The sequence below is a fragment of the Eumetopias jubatus genome, unplaced genomic scaffold, assembly GCF_037043125.1.
Source record: "Eumetopias jubatus isolate StellerSeaLion01/CBP00866 unplaced genomic scaffold, mEumJub1_p1.0 scaffold_10, whole genome shotgun sequence".
Lineage (NCBI taxonomy): Eukaryota > Metazoa > Chordata > Mammalia > Carnivora > Otariidae > Eumetopias > Eumetopias jubatus.
In genome coordinates, this window is record NW_028274816.1 from 18,280,012 (window position 1) to 18,302,829 (window position 22,818).

The 22,818-nt window shown below is 35.2% G+C and overlaps 1 pseudogene; it reads right to left on the reverse strand.

Annotated features, from left to right (window-relative positions):
- Positions 1–6,842: 6,842 nt before the first annotated feature.
- Positions 6,843–7,182, reverse strand: LOC114199575 (non-histone chromosomal protein HMG-14 pseudogene; annotated as a pseudogene).
- Between the last annotated feature and the right edge of the window lie 15,636 nt (positions 7,183–22,818).

The window sequence follows — 22,818 nt, forward strand, 5'->3', positions numbered from 1 at the left end:
CATCTGAGCCACCCAGGTGCCCTGTTTACTATATTTTATTAAAGAAAATTTATTTTTACTTTTATTAATTGTCAATATAAACATTATTCTTAGCTAATGCTTTTATTTCACAAAACAAGTTTGCTTTACTAAAATGAGTCAATATGATTCCAACTTAAAAAAAAACAAACACCTTAATATATTAGTACATCTATGTGGTCTAGTGGGGAAAATACACAGTCTTGAAATTGTAACAACAGCTCAAACGTTTTCTTTGCAAAAATTCTATTTACTAGAGAATTTGGTGTTACTGTTCTAGTAGACTTGTTGTTGAGAAGGGGAAAGGTATGTTTTGAATATCATTCACTTATTCCATAATGTTGACTCTGTAAGTATTTAATGTATGTTTACTCAGGAGGTTCTCCAAAATCAGATTATTGGTATTTTTCTCCAAAAAGACTTTCTTGAATTATGCAGGTTTAGGGAAGTGACAGAGAAAGATGAAAGAGCAGCTGTCTGTCTACTCATATACACACATCCAAGCTGGGCCCTGGGGGGGCAATGGGAGTGTACTTGGGTATCTAGGTATGATAAGCTGAGGGTGTGATAGATCAGAGACACAAAAAGTAATGCATATTTTTTAACTCAGATCTTAAGTTTTTACTTTAAAATTCATATATCGCTACTTAAGAATTCTCTAGTGACTCAAAAGAAGACATGGTAGAATCTAGAATTATCACATATGAGTATGTATACATGTGTAGTATGTCAAGCACTATACTAGACACTACAGTATAAGAGTAATATGTTCCTTCTCCTCTTGTTGTTTATATCATAATGTTCATATAATAATGAGTGAGGTGTGAACTGACAAAAACAGAAAAATATATACATGTGCATAAAAATTCAGGTAATGCTAAGTACTATAAGCAAAATCTAGCAATCTAATTTTTAGAATGACTGGAATTTGGGAGGCTGACAAGTGGGGCAAGAACATATCTCTAGGCTATCCAGGTATACCAGTAGTCTTTTATTTATATATATACTTAATAAAAATTATATATATTTAAAATGTACATGATGATTTGATATAATAATTGAAATGATTACTGAAGTCAAGCTAATTAGCATATCATGTCACACTGTTTGTGGTGAGAGCAACTGAAATCTACTCTCTTAATGTATTTCCATTATTCAATATAATATTATCAACTATATTTATCAACTATATTGTACATTAGATCTTTAGACACTCATACTATGTAAGTGCAACTTTGTACCCTTTGACCAATCCCAACCCATCCACCCCAAAACTCCTGGTAAACATTGTCCTGCTCTGCTCTTTTGAGTTCAACTTTTTTTTCTTTATTCCATATAAAAGTGAGATCATACAGTATTTGCCTTTCTGTGTCTGGCTTATTTTGCTTAGCAAAATGTCCTCCAGGTTTACCCATGTTTTAAAAATGGCAGGATTTCCTTCCTTCTCATGGCTGAATAATATTCCATTCTCTGTTGATGGACACTTGATTCATTCCACATTTTGGCTGTTGCAAATAATGCTGCAATAAACATGGGAATGCAGGTATCTCTTTGAGATACTGATATTATCTACTTTTCATATATAAACAGAAGGGGTTTTCTGAATCATATGGTAGTTCTATTTTCAATTTCTTGAGGAATCTCCATAACTCCATATGTTTTCCATAGTGGTTGCACCAATTTACATTTTCACCAATGACATATAAAGGTTCCCTTTTTTCCACATCCTCACTGACACTTTTTATATTTTGTCCTTTTGATAATAGCTATTATAACAGCCGTGAGGTGATAGCACATTACGGTTTGATTTGCATTTCTCTGATGATAGTGAAGTACCCCTTATCAGATGTATGGTTTACAAATAAATTCTTCCATTTCTTAGGCTCTCTCTTTACTCTGTTGGGTCTCCTTGGCTGTGCAGAAGCTTTTTATTTTGACGCAATCCCTTTTCTCTATGTTTACTTGTGTTGCCTATACTTTTAGGTCATATCCAAGAAATCACTGCCCATAGCAATGTCAAGGTTTCCTATGTTTTTCTTCTAATCTAATAGCTTTATGGTCTTACATTTTTTTACAGTCTTAAATATAAATCTAATATATTTTGAGTTGACTTTTGTATATAGAGTAAGATAATGGGCCTAATTTCATTATTTGGCATGTGGAAAATAGTTTTGCTATCAAACCACTGTACATTTTATATATATTGTATATACATGTACATATATATGTAGTTAGTTGCATACATGCACATAATTCTACATAATTTTTATATAATACTGATGTTATGTAATACTTTTATAATTAGAAAAGTACTTGTTTCTCTAGTAACATTTTTGTCTTATCCATTTTGTCTCATATTAGAATAGGCACTCATAATTTCTTACTGTTGCCAACAGAATGATGTGACTTTTTCTTTCATTTTACTTTCTACTTGTGTCTTTGAGTCAAATGGATGTTTCCAGTAGATGGCATGTAGTAGAATCTTGTTTGTTTGTTTTAATCAAGTCTAGGAACACTTTGGGTAGTTTATTCCATTAATATTTGAGGTAATTATTGATAGAGTTTTTTTATAGAGCTTTTAAATTATCTTTTTATTTATATTTCTGTTTCTCCTCAACTGTTGTTCCTTATTGTAGCTGACATTTGGTGTCATGTCCTTACACTGATATTTCTTTTATCCCATCCGCCAGTTTAGTGTGATTATTGAGAAATATATTATAATTATATGTGTGACATAGATCCTAGAATATTGTTTTGTAAATATGATTTTATATAATTGATGTATAAATCAGTTAAGAGAAGAAAGGAGAAAAAATATTCATAGAAATGATCTTTTACAATTACATAATCATCTTTACTAGTGCATGGTTTTGTTTTGTTTCTTTTCTCTTGTGGATTTAAATTACTGTCTGGGTACATCTGTTTTCATCTGAAACAACTTTCTTTGGTATATCTTGTAAACTGGGTTTGATAGTAACACCATCTCTCAGTTTTTCTTTACTATGAACTGTCTATGTTTTCATTTGCATTCCAAAGGATAGTTTTGCTGGGTATAAAAGTCTTAGTTGTTGTTTTTTCTTATTTCTTATAGTATTTTGTATATGTCATATCACTGCTTCCTGGCCTCTCTTTTGTTTGCTGGAAAGCAAGCTCATAAGTTTTTCAGACTCCCACTATATGTAATGAACTGATATTACCTTGCTGATTTTAAGGTTTTCTCTTAGTCTTTGTCTTACTGTTGTTTGGATTGCATAATTTCTATCAATCAATATTTAAGTTTGCAAATCATTTCTTCTGCCAGTTAAGATCCATTTGAACCCTCTTTAGGATATTTTTCCATTGCAGGTGATTTAATTTTACATTTTATTACAGAAATCTCAGCCTGCCATTTCTTAAATAGAACCTTATCATATGAATAAAGGATAGGTGAAGAAGGAGCCCCTGGCCTCTTGGCTGCACTCATCTGAAATTTAGCCTATAAAATATGAAGCTGGGAGGAGTAAGAAATTCTGGTGGACTCTTTCTTCCAGCAATTCTGGGAACTGGGAGAGGAAACCTCACCTTTTAGAAACACAACCTGCCGATGAGCTTCTATAATCTTGAGTTGGGAAGAAGATGAGTAAGGCAGTGGGTCATGGCTCCACTTTCATCAGCTCTTACTGTTCTCATTTAGATTTAGCAGATTTTCTTGAATAAATGTTACTTCATTTGCTATAATGCTAGCTCAAAATTAACATACTTTATATGTTTATTTTTGGTAATTTTCACCAGTTTCATTGTTTTCCAGAGGGTCAGATTCATGGAGTTTCTTACCTAGCCATCCTGGAAGTTGATTCAAAATAGTTCTCTTTCCTTATTCATATTTGCTGTCTGCTTATGTTTATTTATTTTTCTATTTTTAAATTTTTTTTAAAAGATTTTATTTATTTGACAGAGAGAGAGAGAGAGCACAAGCAGGGGGAGCAGCAGAGGGAAAGGGAGAAGCAGTCTCCCTCCTGAGCAGTGAGCCAGACATGGGGCTTAATCCCAGGACCCCACGATCATGACCTGAGCCAAAGGTAGATACTTAACCAACTAAGTCACCCGGGCACCCCTCTGCTTATGTTTATATAGCCCAGCATCCATCAGATGGTTAAGAACTGCATTTGTAAATAAATAAATAAATAAATAAATAAATAAATAAAATTTCAAGTGAATAATGCTGAAGGATTCCAATATGTTGGCTAACATTAAATATTTTTGAAGTTGACTGGCCTCACAGACAAGGTTATAGATATATTGTAGACATATAAATATAGGTATATAATATAAATTATAGATGTATAAAATAGATACATAAATGTCAAGTTGCTTTCTATTTCTTTTGAAAGTGAATAAAAGATATGTTAAGTTTCAGTTGTAAACACTCCCTATAGGTCCAAATCCAACTGTATCAAGAGAGTAGATTTGATCACCATGGAAACAAAATATCTCTCCCCTTTACATCTTGCTCAACCAGTAAGAATTTTCCAATATAGATTACTCTGTGCCTTCTAGAGAACCCTGGGTCATTATCAATTCCAAATAGAAAAGCACAAAGGAGAATGAAAACACCTCTTCTCAAATATGATGTTAAACAAAACTTTGTAAAGAATCTTTAAGCAGTATTTAAGAAAAAAAAACATTTTATTTGTATTTTTTCAACGGAGAGTCTATCCTCTTGTTAGGTGTCTAATACAAAGCCTGATAATTGAGGTCCACAAATAATAAACTAAGTTAATAAATTAAGAAGTCTGAGTTTTAAGTAAGGGATATCTGTAGTCAAAACATCTTTTCCAGAGTAACTGCATATCCCTTCAGTGGTCACAATAACATAAATCCATAGTATCTTAAAGTATATATGTTAGTCCTTATATTCTGCTTCTGATACCAATACATAAGAACAGGCTTTTTCAACCATGAGACTAAAACATCCTGGGGCTCAGTAAACAGTATTTAGTAAAACCCTTAGGTTTTTGCATTAGTTTTTTGTTTTGTTATGTATTTTTCATTTTCAGTTTACCTGAAATCTGGCATTTGGATGGCAAAAGAGGATAATTTCGTTTCTTTAGACATTTAAAAACAAAACAACTCAAATGCATTTTTATTATTGGTCCTGCTATAGTAATGAAATAAATATGTTTAAAAATAACGTAGTGTAGCAGAAAATGGGCTTGATACCAGATGTGCCTCACAAATCTTAAATCTCCTACTCTTAAGGCAAAGACTTTAGATAATTACATTTTTGCAACACCAAAAAAAATGCCTTTATTATATTTTGCATTAATTTAGTCTTGGCTTGTTTGTCTTTTCTCATAGTTGCAGAGAAAAATTTACCTGTGAACTACATTGGTGGGGATAAAATGGGTCAATAAAAATGTGAGACGTCTTCTTATATTATAATTATTTCATAGTTACAACTATAAGATTCATTTAAGCAAATCGGTTTCTTAGGGTTTGTGAAATCCTAAGATGTGGCAACAGTGCTTATCAAATGATCATTTCTCAAAGAATGATTGACTGTCGGTGAGCAAGTGGGTTTCCTTCTTGTTTTTAATGCAAAATAATCACATGACTTTTGAGGAAAGCACAAACAAAACAATATCCCAGGTATATGCACATGTAATCACTGTTATTTTTTTCCCCATTACTCTCTATTAGTAAAAGAGGGAGAGTTCTTTCTTTGAAGACATATTAGAATGAAAAATTCTCCCAACTCTTCCATAGTCCCCTGAAATTCATTTCTAAATTCATAATAATGGTCAGTTATTAAGTTTTGTTATGAAATTATAAACTGTGAGATTAAGTCACAGAAACAGTTCACAATTTGTATTTTTTAAGTCACAAAATCTGAGATATGTTAACTTTATAAGAAACGAATACAATCTGTACTGAACACATTTTGTAAATCACAATTATAATTCCTATTGTTAATATTTCATAAATCCCACATGCTTTTCACATTACCCAATTAGCTTGCTGCAAACAGAGCATGTCCAAAGAAAGGATATTATGATGTGAGGAGATTTCTTTTTTTTCTTAATTGAGTTTTTATTGGTTGTTTTAAGGATCAGTACAGATATTTCAATTTGTACACAATTCTTAACGTATGTACCGAAAATAAAAAAAAAACCATGTAGTTGTGATTCTTTTCTAAAAGTTATTCCAGTGTCCTTCCAGCTTAAAATTTGGAGGCAAATTTTCCTTAACAGTATATTAAGGACCAAGATCTTCAAATGCTGATACACTGTTACATTGTTAAGTCCCATTAATTCACAGTGTAATATCATATACACTACATACTCAAATTCTCAATCTTGCACAGTATATTAACAGAGTTACTAGGAAACCTGGACTACCACGACCAAGATGTTACAGAGTACACAAGAATTCTGACTGGGAGAGCCAAAATCTAGCAGTGGTTTTCTTTAGGAAGCAATTCTACCAAAAACAGCATGGGAATAGAAGTAATTTAAAATATTCAAGACATAGTAAATGCACGACCGACTCCAAATTGCCATTTATTATGCTTGGTATTATAGGATATAAAAACTACCCCATCTATGAAATGTTGAGCTGACACCCGAGACAGTCAAAGCCTCTCACATTCAATATCCCACTATTTCCTGGTTGTACCAAAAAATAAACAACCAGCAAATGATTTCACCTCTTAAAAAAAAGCATTTACACTTAAAAAAATGGGATGAGTTGGGATTCCCTCCTTCTTAAAAATGTTTCTAGAGCTACTAAAAAACTTGCATTTACAAAATAGTTGATAAAAACATTTCTCTGGATTGTACAAGGGCGACAGGGACCACTGATAAGACATGGTTTATGGTATTAATCAGACTTGGCTTCTTTCTCTCCTGCTTCATCGAAGGCTGGACTCTCCTCATTTTTAGTTTCTCCATTTTCTGCAGGTAAGTCTTCTTTCGTTTCTTGGTTAGCCACTTCAGGCTGTTTTCCCTTTGCTCCCCTTTTCCCCTTTGTTTGCACTTTTTTGTCTGAAGATTTATTCTTTCCTGCCACCTTTTTGGGCTTCATTTCCACTTTTGCAGGAGCAGGTTTAGCTGACAACCTCGGCGACCTCCTCTTGGGCTCCTCCTTCGCCGCCCCCTTCGCGGAGCTGACCTTCTTCTTGGTCATGGTGGCGGCGGGGCGTACGCGTGCCTGGTGCCTGCGGGCCGCGGCGCGCCGAGAGACTTCGCGAAGCTGGCCTGCCTGGCCGTTACCGCTCTTCCCGCTGCCGAGCTGGGGCGACCCGCCGCGGGGGCTGTGGGAGAACCCGATGTGAGATTTCTAAGCAACATCTACAAGCAATTATTTAAAGAGTCTTTTTCCTTTTATTTTCTTGAAGAAAAAAAAAAAGACTGGATAGTAATTGTAACTCATTTAGAACATCACAAAGAATTTAATTTTAAAGATTTTTTTTTTTTTTTTTTTTTTTTTTTTTTTTTGTCAGAGAGAGGGAGAGAGCGAGAGTGAGCACAAGCAGTGGAACCGGCACGCAGAGGGAGAAGCAGGCTCTCCCCGGAGCAGGGAGCCCAACGCGGGGCTCGATCCCAGGACTCTGGGATCATGACCTGAGCTGAAGGCAGAAGCTTAATGGACTAAGCCACCCAGGTGTCCAGAACTTCACAAAGAATTTAATGAAAGAATGACACATCTCATGTGTGTGTGTGCCTCTGAAAAAGGGGGTATATAATCTGTGTGTACAGAAGGAGGTAATCTAATAGAAAGTAAGCCATTGTAACAGCCAGAATGGAAAAGTTATCTAAGTGGTTGAGGATGCTGTTTATATACGTTGGATGATAGGGTTTCAACATTGAGAACTAATTGGGTAATCCATCCTTTGCCACTCCACCCCCCCCAATTTTTAAAGTACATTTTTCAATGCATTTTTTTTCTCCAAGCAGTAATCCTGGGACAGCAGTCATGTGTCCTGCAAATCCAGACTTAAAGGAATCTATTCCAACTTTGTGTCCTCTTCTCTCCTTTCCTTAAGAATTTAATTATTTTCTCCAGACTCTTTCCTGATTTGCTATAACATTTCCACTCAGGGCTTCTCTTTCTCATTTTATTTTCTGTTAGTAATGTTAAAACTTGTTAAAGAGCACTGTTCCCCTCCATTAAGCCTGGATCCAAATCTTCTTTACATAAACTAATTATGTATTTCCAATGAAGTTCACGTTTTCTATCATCAGGAATTATAAATAATTTCAAACATCATAATTATGTTTAAGTATACAGAAAAGAATATCAGCCTTGTTTAGTGTCTCCAACAGGCATTTTATTTTATTTTATTTTTTTTTTAAAGATTTTATTTATTTATTTGAGAGAGAGAATGAGAGATAGAGAGCACGAGAGGGAAGAGGGTCAGAGAGAGAAGGAGACTCCCTGCTGAGCAAGGAGCCCGACATGGGACTCGATCCCGGGACTACAGGATCATGACCTGAGCCGAAGGCAGTCGCTTAACCAACTGAGCCACCCAGGCGCCCTCCAACAGGCATTTTAAACTAGTCAAATTATTTCATTTGTGTAACAACTATGAAAAATAGATATTACACTTATTTTAGTAAAAGGTAATGCCAAGTTTCACCAAGAATAAAAAATTTGGCCTAAATTGCAAATCTGCTTTGACTTCAGTAACAGTTGCTGAAGCTTACCACATGACATCAACTCTGGTGGCTAGCAAGCTGGAGGTTGAAATCATCTGTAAACTCTTTCACTTGTATGACTGGTTGTTTATTCTACCTATCTCTTACATCTCCTTAGAATTTAACTGGGTCTGTCAACTGCAATACTCACATAATTTCTCATGCGGCCTAGGATTCCTTACAACAGCTTAAGTACAAGGTCAGAGCAAGAGGAAAGAGAAAGAGATAAGAAAAGGGAAAGAACCACAAGGAAAATATTATACCTTGTATGAGGTAGCCATGAATACCATACAATGTCACTTCTGCTAGTGTTTATTAAGGTCATAACAAAAAAGAAGAAATTAATCTCTCTTTTGGCCAGATACTGGAAGAGCATGTGGTACTGAAATATAGCTGTGTGCATTTTAGAGAACATACTGTACTATAAGTTTATTCTTTGCCCAAAACAGACTTTCTCCAAGTATTCTGAATTGTTTATTTATTTTTTCCTTTCAACATGTTGATATAGATTTTAGAGATTAAATACAGCCCAAAAGCCTTCTGGAAGTAAATCAGGTTTCATTAAGAACAATGATTAGGTCTTTGGGAGTCACTTTAACAATTCTCACTGACCTTGAAATTAACCAGCACAGTACCAACCACATTGAGTTGCCAACTCAACCTTTTAAGATAACTGGATTTGCACCAAATGCCCAAGGCAGGGTTAAAAAAAAAAAAAAAAGAGCATGCTATTTCCTCCTCTGTAATATATTATGATTACATTGTAGTAAAATATTTGATGTAGTAAAATATTCAATGTTTAAATTTCTGTAATTGTGCATTGAAGAACATCCATAGAAAGTGTTCATTTGGGGTGCGAAATGCTGAAAAAGTCAGCATCCCAGAAATGCTGATGAGCATAGCTAAAAATCACCAGTAAACATCTGCACTCTAAGTCAAAATACCAGAAAAGGGACAGCCTATCAAGAAAGAAACTTTTTGACAATAATCAGTGTACTACAGCCAAACACCACAGCCGAAACCGTGGCCCCACTGCCATCCACACCAGGAAAAACTGAGTTATCAGTCTAGATTTCCATAGAAAGTGCTCATTTGGGGCACTCACCAGGGTGTAATGAAATGTTCTAACACTCCCACAAGGATGGTTTCAGAGAAGGCCAAGTAGGGAGCCAGGACTTTCATCCCTGACAGGTGGTAACTTTAACTCCATGCCTCATCATGGTTTTAGAGGAGATGATGTGAGCATCCTAGACTTTCAGTCCCCAGTTACCCAGCAGTAACAAGTCACTCGTCTTCCTCCCAGCTGGTTGGTGTCAGAGAAGACCTAGCAGAGAGGTTCAGGATTTTCACCACCAACAAGGGATTTGACAGGTATTGTCCTCCATAAAATGTGACTTGTAATACCAAGTATCCACAAATTGAATCAAAACACAATTAACAGATGTCAATGCTGAGATGAAAAAGATGTTAGAATTATCTGACAAAGATTCTATAGTGGCATCATAAAAATGATTCAACAAAGAATTGTGAATGCGTTTGAACTTGAAAAGAGCATTTATAAATACTCAGCATTATTATTAATAATGGAAGACTACTATAATCAGGAAAAAAGGCAAAGATATCTGCTCTTAACATTCTTATTCAACATAGTGCTAGATATTCTAACCAAGTGCAGTAAGGCAAGAAAAGGAAAATAAAAGAATGAAGATCACAAATAAAAACTTCCTATATGCATGATATGATTGTCTACATAGACAATCCCAAAAAATCTATTTTTAAAAAGCGTTATCCAAAAAATAATAGTGAGTTTAGATAGGTTGTAGGGTAAAAGATAAACATAAGTCAATGGAATTTATATATATTTTGCAGTGAAAATGTGGGTACCAACACTGAAAAAAATAATACAGTATATAATTGCTCAAAAACAAAATACTTATGGGGCGCCAGTGTGGCTAATTCAGTTAAGCATCCGACTGTTGGTTTCAGCTCAGGTCATGGTATCAGGATCCTGGGATCCAGCCAGCACTGGGCTCAGCGCTCAGTGGGAAGTCTGTTCTCCCTCTCCCTCTCCTTCTGCCCCACACCCAGCTTGAGCACACACACGCATGCACTCTCTCTCTCTCAAATAAATAAAATCTTAATAAAAAATACTTAGGTGTAAATCTGTCAAAAAACGTTAGGAGTAGTATGCTGTAAACTAAAGATGTTGATGGAAGAAATCAAGGAAAATCTAAGTAAATGAAGAGACACACATATTCATGGATTAGAAAACTCAATTTAGTAACATATCAGTTCTCCACAAACTGATATAAAGGTTTTATTCAATTGCTAGAAAAATCTCACCAAAGGTTTCTGGAGACACAAGCAAGATTATTCTAAAATATATATGGAAAGCGGAGGATTTAAAATAGAATATTTTTGAAAAATAAGACTAATAAGTCTACCTGATTTCAACTCTTTTTAAATAGCTATAGTAGTCAGGACTGTGAAGTGCAGGTGGAGGGGTGGACACATAGATCAAGGGTTCAGAACAGAGAATCATGAAACAGACCCACACAAAATATACCCAACTGATTTTTGACAAAGATGCAAAAGCAATTCAATGGAGTAAAGATAGTCTTCCAATAAGTGGTGCTAACTCATTTGGACCTCCATAGGCAAAATGAACCTTGACCTAAGTTCTACATCTCATATAAAAATTAAATCAAAATGGATCACAAACTTAAAGACAAAGGAAAGAAGAAAAAATAGGAAAAAAAAAAGGTTGGTGGGGAGGTGGAGAATATCTTTGGGATCTAGGTCTAGGAAAGGGCTAAGTCTAGAATTAACAGTCCTGATACGAAAATCACAACCTGTATATTAAAAAATGACAAATCGTATTTCATCAAAAGTAATAAATTTTCCTCTATGGAATACTCTTTGAAGAGGATGTAAAGACAAACCATAGACTGGGAGAAAATATTTACAAACCATATAACCATCAAGGACTATTCTCTAAAATATATAAAGAACTTTCAAAACTCAATATTAAAAAAAAAATCCAAATAGAAAATATTCAGGACACCTGGGTGGCACAGTCAGCTAAGTGTCTGACTCCTGATTTTGGCTCAGGTCATGATCTTGGGGTTGTGGGATCCAGCCCCACCTCGGGCTCCATGCTCAGCACGTGTCAGCCTGTCCCTCTCTCTGTGTTCCTCCCCCTGCTCGTGCTCATGCACACACACTCTCTCTCTCAAATAAGTAAATAAATAAAATCTTAAAAAACAAAAAAAGAAAACGCTCAAAAGGCATAAAGGACATTTCACCAGAAGAGGAAAATCCCATGAAAAAAATCAATGTATTAGCCATTAGGGAAATGTAGATTTAAACCACATGAGTATCACTAAACATCTATTAAAAAGGCCTGTAAGGTGTATGTGTGTGTGTACATATATACATATATATGTATATAGACACGTATGTACACACACACACACACACACACACACACACACACACACTGATGACAGCACGTCCTGGTAAGGGTACAGAGAAACTGATCCATTCTATTTTGTGAGAATTTAAAATGGCACATCCACTCTAGAAAACAGGTTCTTAAATAATTAAAAATGCAACTACCACATGACCCAACAACTGTACTCTTGGGTACATATTCCAAAAATTTATGTTCACACCAAAATGTGTATATGGATATTTTTAGCAGCCTTATTTGTAAGAGCCCTAAGCTGCAAACAACCTAGATATACTTAAATGGTTGAATGGTGAAATGAACTGTTATACACCCATTCTATAGAATACTAGTCAACAATTAAATAGGTATCAGACTATTGATACCTTCAACAATCCCAATGAATCTCCAGAGAATTATGCTCAGTGAGAAAAACTGATTCTAAAAGGCTGCATTCTATATTATTTCATTTACATAAAATTCTTGAAATTTTAAAATTATAGAGATGGAGAAGAATAGATGTTAGGGCTTCGAGAAAGGACAGGGGTGGGGGGAAATGAGTGGGACTTTAAAAGGGCAATATGAGAGATTCCTGTGGCAATGAAAATGCTCAAAATCTTATATGTATAACCAATAATGCCATTTGTGATATTGTATTAGGGTTTTGTAAGAGACCTCATATGGGAAAACCGTGTAAAGAATATATGGGGTCTTTCTGTATTATTTCTTATAACTGCATGCCAATCTACAATTATGTCAAAATGAAATGTTTAATTAAAAACTGTATTGTCTAATACTTTATGTACTCAGTCTGATATGTTACCTCTAAGTTATCAGACTAAAAGTGTCTTGAAGGCAGGAACCATTGAGAGCTCTCACCAATTTTTTTTCTGCCCTTTCTTTTGAAAACAACCAAAAAATCTGAAAAGCACAAAGACCAAAGAGTCTTCAAAACATATGTATAAATGTTTTTATACAGTTATAAAGACAAAACAAAGACAAAGACAAAACACCTGGCCTTGGTCTCATGCTGTGTTTTTTAAATGAAGAGTAGCAAAGACCTTTTGGACCAGTATGAATTATCCTCTGTTTACTCCTTAAGTTAACATGTCACTTCTCATTGTCATTCTGGTACTTCAGGTAAATGAACGGTTTTTGATCCTGTCACTGTCCTGCCCTTATATTCCACGAATACTGGTCTCTCTTCCTAGAATGATCTTTAAGAGATTATAGTCAGTGGGATAAATTTAGTAGCATTCTATTTAAGGATATAAACAGTGGGCAATAGAAACACAGACAAGATTGAAAAGTCTTACTAGGGAGACAGGAAAGGTGGGAAGACAAGCTTATCAGGAATGCATTTGAATCCAACCTTAAGGGGCCTGCCACAAAGTAGGGATCATGATATAATAATACTTGAACAGATGGGTGTGAGTGATATAAGCTTCTTCTTTAGATGAGTGGGAGAGGGGTTGCATTTTAAGAAATTTTGCTCATGATTTTCTGAAATTAGAAATATATGAAAGTCTATCAGCTTTAGAAGAAGTCCCTCAAAGAGATTAAAATGCCAGGGATAGAGTAGCCTGAACTGGTACAATTTTTTTTAAAAGCAAATATATTTAACTGTGTCTTTTTTTTAATGAACTATAATTTCAATAATGAAGGTCTTTAAGCTTTATAAGACCTTAGCACTTCCTCCATCATCCCCTTCCCCAATCACTATAACATGGGGTCACTGAAAAACTTACCCTTCATTGTAGCATTTATTTCCATATATTTTCTTACTTTAATTATATTAGAAAAATCCCATGATAACTTCACCTTTGAATCTGTCAGCTTTCCCCAGAACAGGTCTATGTGGTCTTAGAATTAAGGAGAAGCAGTAGGGGGAGCTTGGAGAGCATCAGTTCCACGGGTGTAAATTTTCCTTCATTGAGCGGGCAATCTCACAGGCTCAATGAGGATCTCACAATAACACCTTGTGATTTGTGAGAACATTTGAGATAATCCATGTAAGACCAAAAAAAAAAAAAAAGAAATAGTTTTAATATCCACATAGTGTCCTATCTTTATGAAGGTCTTTGAATCATTGTTGATAAAAGATCATCCTACCATATACCTGGCTTAGATTCTCCATCCCAATACCCATATATCTTTTTTGCCATTTTAAATGTCAAGCATAGAATTAAAAATAAATATCTAAAAATATTTGGTGCAACACTGTAAAATTTAATTTGTTTCTCTGATGGAAAAGGCGAACAATATAATGCTCCCTCTTCTCTACTCATTCATTTGTCCTTCAGCTCAATAGTGTTTCTGATTTCCTGGTGTTGAAGCCTAATTCTAATTTAACTCTCCTGTGTTCCCCAGAATCTTCAGGTGTACAATTCCACTGACTTCCCACCTGCCTTTTCTAATCACAGCCCCGTAGTTTGATGACAGAAAGAGCCAGTGACCTTCCCTGGAAGAGGTCTCTTGGAAACTTCTCTCCTGAGGTTAGTGGGAGTGACAGGAAAAAGAAATTCACAGCCATATCTACTAATGGCATTTAGCAGCACCATTAAAAAAGGAAACCCCTTGGCACAGCCAACAAAGGTCACCCAGAAAGTACGAGCGCCAGCTTGCAGCAAATACCAGAATTGCTTCCCATCATAAACCCTATTACTCATTCCTCCTGTGTCTCAGGGTATCTGTAACTATTCACCAGCAACCATTCTTGGACTGTGGCCACTAATAGTGCCATTGTTCTAAAGTCAGGAGAATGACTTCTTTTAGGTACTTAAACCTAAAATGAAAAATAAAAAGTACTGACCCTCACTCTGTAGGGAAACAAAACAATTTTTATAGCTCTCTCACTTTTGTCATCTAGACTTAGGATATCACTTTAGCTGACTCCAAATCTCAACTTCCTTATTTGTAGGACAAGGATAATAATGCCCATATTGCAAGGCTGATGTTGAAAGAACCAGAGATTGTTTATGTGGTTTTTTTTGACACAATTAAGGGGTTTTATGAAGATAGTAATATTGCATTTTCTATGATTTCTCATGTGCTTTTACACTAAATATTTTGGGAAAGTCTTAAGGCATTTATTTAGTTATTACTATTAGATGAAGTGTTCTTCTTCTTTTTTTTCCTAACATGTGACTATTCTGAGAGGTACAGAGTGCCAGTGAAAATAGTGTCATTAAAAAATATCCCCACTTGGAAATCATCCATTTACAGTAAGTGGTCACCGATTATTCTCCACTACCCCTGCTACCCAAAATACTGAGAACAGACTTGGCTAGAATTATGGAAGGAGTATTAGTATCAGTGGGGAAAATTAGTGAGATGCATTCCAAAAGCCAAACTGGGAGAATTATGAGACTCATTGCAAGAATGCAGAATCCAGAAGCTTAAGGTTTTTCTTGTACTATGCAGTCAATGTCAGGGAATACATTTATAAAACCTTTGCTAGGGGGCACCTGGATGGCTCAGTGATTTCAGCCTGGGTCATGATCTCAGGGTCCTGAGATTGAGCCCAGCATCCAGCCCCACATCGAGCTCCCCACTCAGCGGGGAGTCCGCTTGTCCCTCTACCCCTCCCCACACTTGGGCACATGTTCTCTCTCTCTCAAAAAAATTTTTTTATTCAAATTCTTTAAAAAAAACTTTGTTAGATTACAAAACCATTAACTCACTCATATGTAATCATTGCATTGCTTTAAATGTTTCTTTGAGGTTATAAGCGTTAGCTATCTACGTAAAAGCATAAGTAAATGTTGATTTTCCATTAAGTGGATATTAATTAGTGGGAAAATTTTGGTGGTTGCTTTGAAATCCTCAACAAGTATATATTTAGCATCTACTTTGTGCTTAGTTATGAGGTTATGAAAGTAAATAGTCATGCCCTCAGTTTTCAAAATGTTCATAGTTCAAAGAGAAGGGAGGCATTGAAACAAATTGTTTAATAACACAGTTACTACAGTGATGTGAAATTGGCATGGTTAGGAATGATCATGGAAGTGTTTGCAGGCAGTTAATATTTCAGAAAAGGGCTAAATAATGGGTATGATTTGGCCAAATACACAACTTGTGTGAGGATTGAGATGCTTTAGATGTGCTATTTAGGCAAAAATAAATAAAAATAATATAAAACCTTAGTTCCTATTCTTTTCCCTTGAAAAATAATGGAGACTTCACATCCAGGGTGGTAATTAGGAAGGCACAAAAGACTAGAATCAGAGGAGGCAGCTAGCAGGACAGTCAGATCAGGAAGCCAGGTAAAAAGAAATATAGGAGAGTCAAGTTACTGACCAGACTGAGAAATCACCCACAGTGGAAAGTAGAAAGGTCTATGGTTTTTGTCACTTTCCCGCCCCCCATCAAAATCATAATTTTCTTGGTTACCTCAGATCCATAAGTGGTCCTTGGCATGTGGAAAAGTTTATTTTAAGAGCTTTTAAATAATATTGTATGGTGAGAACATAGGGCAGTGTTGACATTGCCTTGATCAAGCTGGCAATACCGAGCAACTTTCTAAATAACTGAAAGGGAGGAACATCTACCCTGTGCCTTAGACCATGTCTATGCACTCACTATGTTGGGAATTATATGCTATTCTCCCCTATTTGTCTGGGCTCTCCAAAGGTCAGTGTTTTATTTTACTTACTTTTAATTTGGGGACAATTTGGGATTATAACTAAAATTTTCAGTATCAATACACAACCAGAGGACCTAGCAAGTGAAGAGTTCTGAGGCAGGGTGTTCATTCTACAAAGGTAGGGAATATTTTACCCAAGGCTGAAGCAGACACAAAATGCAGAATGTCACTATCAGGAGCAGTGGAAAGAATGGTCAGGTAAAATTTAGAATGTCTGACAATGGAAATACCAGACATATTCTCAAGGAGCCCGGAATTTCAGTAGTGCTCAAGGACTCCAACTAGGGTGTCATCAAGTACCAGAGGACACACAGTTATCCGAAGGCTGGATGCATCAGTCTGAGAGTGGGAGCAATTATTATAGTTTCTACTATCACTAACAGCAAAGAAAAAGGCCTGGGTTTAGAAATTGTAGGATATAATTCAAATAGTGGCTCTGCCATATTGTGGATTTTTAACTGTAAACGATTATTTAATATAACCGAACCTCAGTTTCCTCAACTGGAAAAAGAGAGATGTATATTTATTCTTTAAAATGATTACAATAATTTGTTGGGATTGTGTCTTATATAATGTATGGATCTTTCACATACTCTACTCATTCTTTGAAGCTGAGATGGAGAACTACTGAAGAAATAACCACCATACAATCCCAACTGTGGCACCAGGACAGGTTTACAGTATGGTTGGATTGAGCTTTAAAATAGTGTTTGGTGTGTGTTAGGCAATCAGTAAATATTTCATAAAACAAATGAACTGATAAAACCACTCTTAAATATTAGAGGGATGTGGATGATTCAGATTTGCTGGCAACACCATTAAAAGTGCTGTAGAAATGGTTTACCCCATTGCTCCTCTTTTATACAGAGGACGTTGGAAAAAATAAAAAAAAATTAAGCATCTACTCAGGATAGCCAGTTAGAGACAAGGTTAATATTTAAACCATGATGTTAGTTTTTATTTATTCTCTTCATGTAATTTTGTTTTTATTAATTAGGTTAAACTGAATAGACAATCCAAGATATCCTTAGGGCAATATTTATTCTTTATTTAGTTCGAAAGAGTTCAATGACTGTTCTTTCAGACCAATGGTTCTTTTTTTTTCCTAAAGATTTTATTAATTAATTTGACAGAGATAGATATAGCGAGAGAGGGAACACAAGCAGGGGGAGTGGGAGAGGGAGAAGCAGGCTTCCCGCGGAGCAGGGAGCCCGATGTGGGGCTTGATCCCAGGACCCTGAGCCAAAGGCAGATGCTTAACGACTGAGCCACCCAGGCGCCCCCAGACCAATGGTTGTTAAAACATAATATGCACCAAACACACACACACACACACACACACACACACACACACACACACACACACAAAACACATCTCAGAGATGTTTCATTGTGTGTTGTGTTCATGCACACAAGAGTTCTTTTTACTAGGTTTACTCCCCATAGATGTTGATTTATTTTATTTGACGTAGAACCAAAAGATCTTCATTTTTATATGGAACAAGGTAATTCATATGCAAATTGTTTTCCATTTGAAAAATACTACATGCATTCCTTCCTATGATTTATTTTTCAACCATTTGTCCGCTAAACAATTATTTTAAAATGATATAATAAACATCTAAGTGCTACAACCTAACTACATAAAACAGTATAGTTTTACCATTGGTTTCATGGTTATTCAAATAGAATCGAGAATTCTTTTGTAGATTTTCCCTGATTCCATTCCCAACCCCCTACTCAAAAATAATCAATCTTCTGATATTTTTTCTTTTAAGTTCCAACAAATGTTTATTTTATTATTATTTATTCATTTGTGGAGCTATAATCTATGTTTGTAACTATCCGTCATATACTTAAACTTTATATAATCTTATACAGAATGAATCATTCAATATCTTGCCTTTTTGGTAAATACTATTATTTTGGAATATTGGTGCATGTAATTTCAGTCCATTCATTTTAATTTCAGCACAAGTTTCTAGTCCATAAACATTTCATACTTTTTAAATATATATCCTACACATATGTATTTTATGGTATTTCCGATTTTTATTATAAAAAACAATGCTGCAATTCAAACCTCTGGTACATGTTTTTCTAAGTATATGCCTAGAAGTAATATCTTTACTGGATACTAATACATGGATAATATCTTTAAAAGTACTTAGGATAATGGTGAGAATTTGGGGCAATTTAGTTAATCTAACCCAGCTCAATTCCCCTGCCTAAAAATGAGGATAGTAATTCCTACAGGATTTCACAAAGATTAAATGGGTCATCTGTTGTGAAAGTCATAGGAAATTGAGACAACAATTTCTCCAATAGTCTCCAAAAGTCTCCAAAAAAATAGTCTCCAATTTTTTTTCTTTCTCATTCTAAATTGTGTCTATGGACAGAGAACTAAAGACACAAAACTGTCATTGAGGCCATCAGCATTTCATACGTTATCTAAGTCAGAAAACTCACCCATATCAATGAGAAACATCTGCATTCTACCTGAGTTTGTCTGGGTAACTTTTACTTTGATATTCAGAATCATCTTTGAATTTCTGAGCTTGTGACCTGCACAGGTGGGTGGTGTGTCTGTTTCTCTGATTTAAAAAAAAAGGAAAAAAAATAGTGTCACTGAATCTTATTTCTTGTTCTGTCCCTTTTCTCCTCCTCTATTTTATATTCATTTGCTTGTCCTTACTGAGTCTTCTTCTCAGGCTTTTCAACCAAATGCAAACATTAAATGAAGGCTTTCCTGCAATTTCAAAGCAAAGCAAAGCAAAGCAAAGCAATTCCCCTAAAGGGAGAGAAGGCAGTTGTTGACTGTTCACAGACACAGTGAGACTCAGCTTGCCCCTCTGGAGGGAGAAAGGGAGGTCCAAGCTAAGAATAGAAGGCTGGGAAAATATTGCTGCCTGATAAAAGATGTTGGGACCCAGAGCAAGGAAATCAAAGCATATAGATTTTACTTTTAGTATATACCAGTCTCTGTCCTGGGCAGCTTCATCACTTTCACAAAACAGGCCAGATGACTGCCTATGTTTACAGATTTCAAGGTTATGGAGAAGGTCAATGTCACTCCTACATTTACCCTTGCCTAAAAGAGCCTCATTTTCTCTCGGATTGTTGATTTTTGATCTTCTCCATCCCCCAACATGTCATAAGACTACACTTTAGTTACCAAACTAAAAATTATATGCATAATTTTATAGAATGTACAATTTTCCTGAACAAATATAAACATAATGTTTCCCTTTGGCGCAAAAATTCTATACCAAAAACAGCATATAATAATACTATGATATCAGGAGAAATATTTATATGGAAAAATATTTATTTCATCATTCTGTAGACTCACAGAAATGGAAATCATTAAATGCATGAAAACTTAGGAATAATAACTGAAGTATCATATATTCATGTTAGAAAATACTATGCGGCCATTATACTCAGGTGTTTAAAGAATTTGCAAACATACAAAAAATTATCACATTAAGTTAAGGAACCAAAATAAAGTAAAAATATAATTGGATTTCAAGGGTATAAATGCACATACTTTACATAAAAAAACACATAAAATGACTAAAAAATGCAAATAAAAGTAAAAATTGTTTATATTTCTCTGTCCTGACTATTTTACTATATGTGTTTTTTTCATATTTTTCTGTATTTTCATAGTTTCTACAATAAGTATGGAATATAATCAGGAAAACATCTAAATTATGGAAAAAATAAAATATTGCCATTATTTTGTAGGTAGTTTTTTGGGAAGATTAGAGAACCTGGAGAGTAAAAAGAAAGTGTTTTGTTGGCCAAGTATTGGCTACAGAACCAAATTATTCAAATTCTAGGGCTTCATTCATAAAATGAGGTTATATAACCAGACTGCTCACAGTCTAGTGTTGTCCTGAGGGTTAAATGAGCAAATGAGAATGAAGGCATTTTACAAACAGATCACTAAACATAAACACTACATTTTGCCAAAGTAGTCCTACTTTTTTTCCTATGGGGTAAGAGGTCATGTCTTATTTCCCTAAAATTCCTCCCTGGCCTGAAGGAGTTGAATAGATGAGAGGCAGAGACAGTCTCCCATGAATGGATTTCTGTTAGTAAGTTGCTGTGGAAAATGTGCAGGATTTCAGGTGAAATAGATCTGGCAGTTTGGGGGATTTCCTCACATGGAATGTAAAATTAACATCATGGCTTTCATAGGGTTGCTCTTAAGATCGTTTGATGACATCCCCAAAATGCCTTTAGGGCATGGCCTAAAAGAGGGGTTTGATAAAAGTGGTGCTTTGCCTCATATAATGTCAACTTTTCCAAGCAGGGGCAAGCATTCTGCATTTTCTATTTGCACTGGTAGAAGTTATTAAGAAATATACAATCTTATAACACAACTGACTTGAAATAATAAACAAAGAATCAAGGCATAAAGTGCTCAATCATGACAGCAAAACAAATATATATATTTTTTTAATTGTACAAGAAAGAGTTTTTCCTGTGTCAGCTACTTAACCCACTACCATTACTGGAGATAATTTCTAGTTGGCAACCATAACTTTCATAACTAGCAGTCAAAAGACCAGAACAACCAAATGAAAATTATATGGTTCCTTTCTTATTATAAACCCAGTGGGATAAAAAGTCATATAGACATGGTGGAAGAGTCATGAGATTTGTTTGGGGCCTATTTTATAAGGATATTAATCAAATGGAAGGATCTAACCACTTCCCAAAGGGCCCATATCCTAATACTATCACATCAGGAATTAAAATCTCAACATATAGTTTTAAATGGACAAAAAACATCCAGCCTAGAACACAGGTATATAACCAAAGATTGAAAGCAGGATCTTAAAGATATATCCGTTCACACATGTTGCATACCACCAGTATTCACAAAAGCTATAATATGGAAGTAACTCAAGACTATCAATGGATGAATGGATAAACAAAATGTGACATACACAATTATCGACCTTAAAAAGAAGGCACATTCTGACATATACTATAAAATGGATGTTTGATCCATGATTACTCATTGATGTTCAATGAGTAAGCTAGTCACAAAAATGTAAATACTAAAGATGCCACTTATTTGACATACACAAGTGGTCAAAATCATAGATAGAAAGTAAAATGGTGGTTGTCAGGGGGTGGAGGGAGGGGGAGGGGAGCTCTTATTAATAAGTATGAGTTTCAGTTTTACTGGATGAAAAGAGTTATGGATGACAGTGATAGTAGTATAACATTATAAATGTATTTAAAACCACTGAACGATGCACTTATAAATGGTTAAGATGGTAAATTTTATGTATATTATATTTATGGTTATTTTACCACAATACAAAAAAATGGAAATAAAGAATTGATAACTAACAATTTGAGGGAGGGAGATCAAATAAAATAAATTAATAGATGAATCCAAAGGAAGACAAAAAAGAAAAAATAAATATGAACAAAAATAAGTGAGATAAGTAAACAAATATTAATGAAGTAGATTTAACCCAAATCTCATTCATTACATTAAATACATATAGATTAAGTTTTCCATGAAAAGACAATGGCTGCCAGGCTGGATACATAAACAACATACTGCAATGGTATGCTATTTACATGAGACAATTTAATTATAAGAGCACAAAGTATGAAAGTAATTGAAAAAAGATATGCAATGCAGACACTAACAAAAGCCTATATAGGGGTGCCTGGGTGGCTCAGTTGTTAAGCGTCTGCCTTCAGCTCAGGTCATGATCCCAGGGTCCTGGAATCGAGCCCCGCATCAGGTTCCTTATTCAGCAGGAAGCCTGCTTCTCCCTCTCCCACTTTCCCTGCTTGTGTTCCCTCTCTCGCTGTGTCTCTCTCTGTCAAATAAATAAATAAAATCTTAAAAAAAAAAAAGCCTAGGGGCGCCTGGGTGGCTCAGTTGGTTAAGCGACTGCCTTCGGCTCAGGTCATGATCCTGGAGTCCCGGGATCGAGTCCCGCATCGGGCTCCCTGCTCGGCGGGGAGTCTGCTTCTCCCTCTGACCCTCTCCC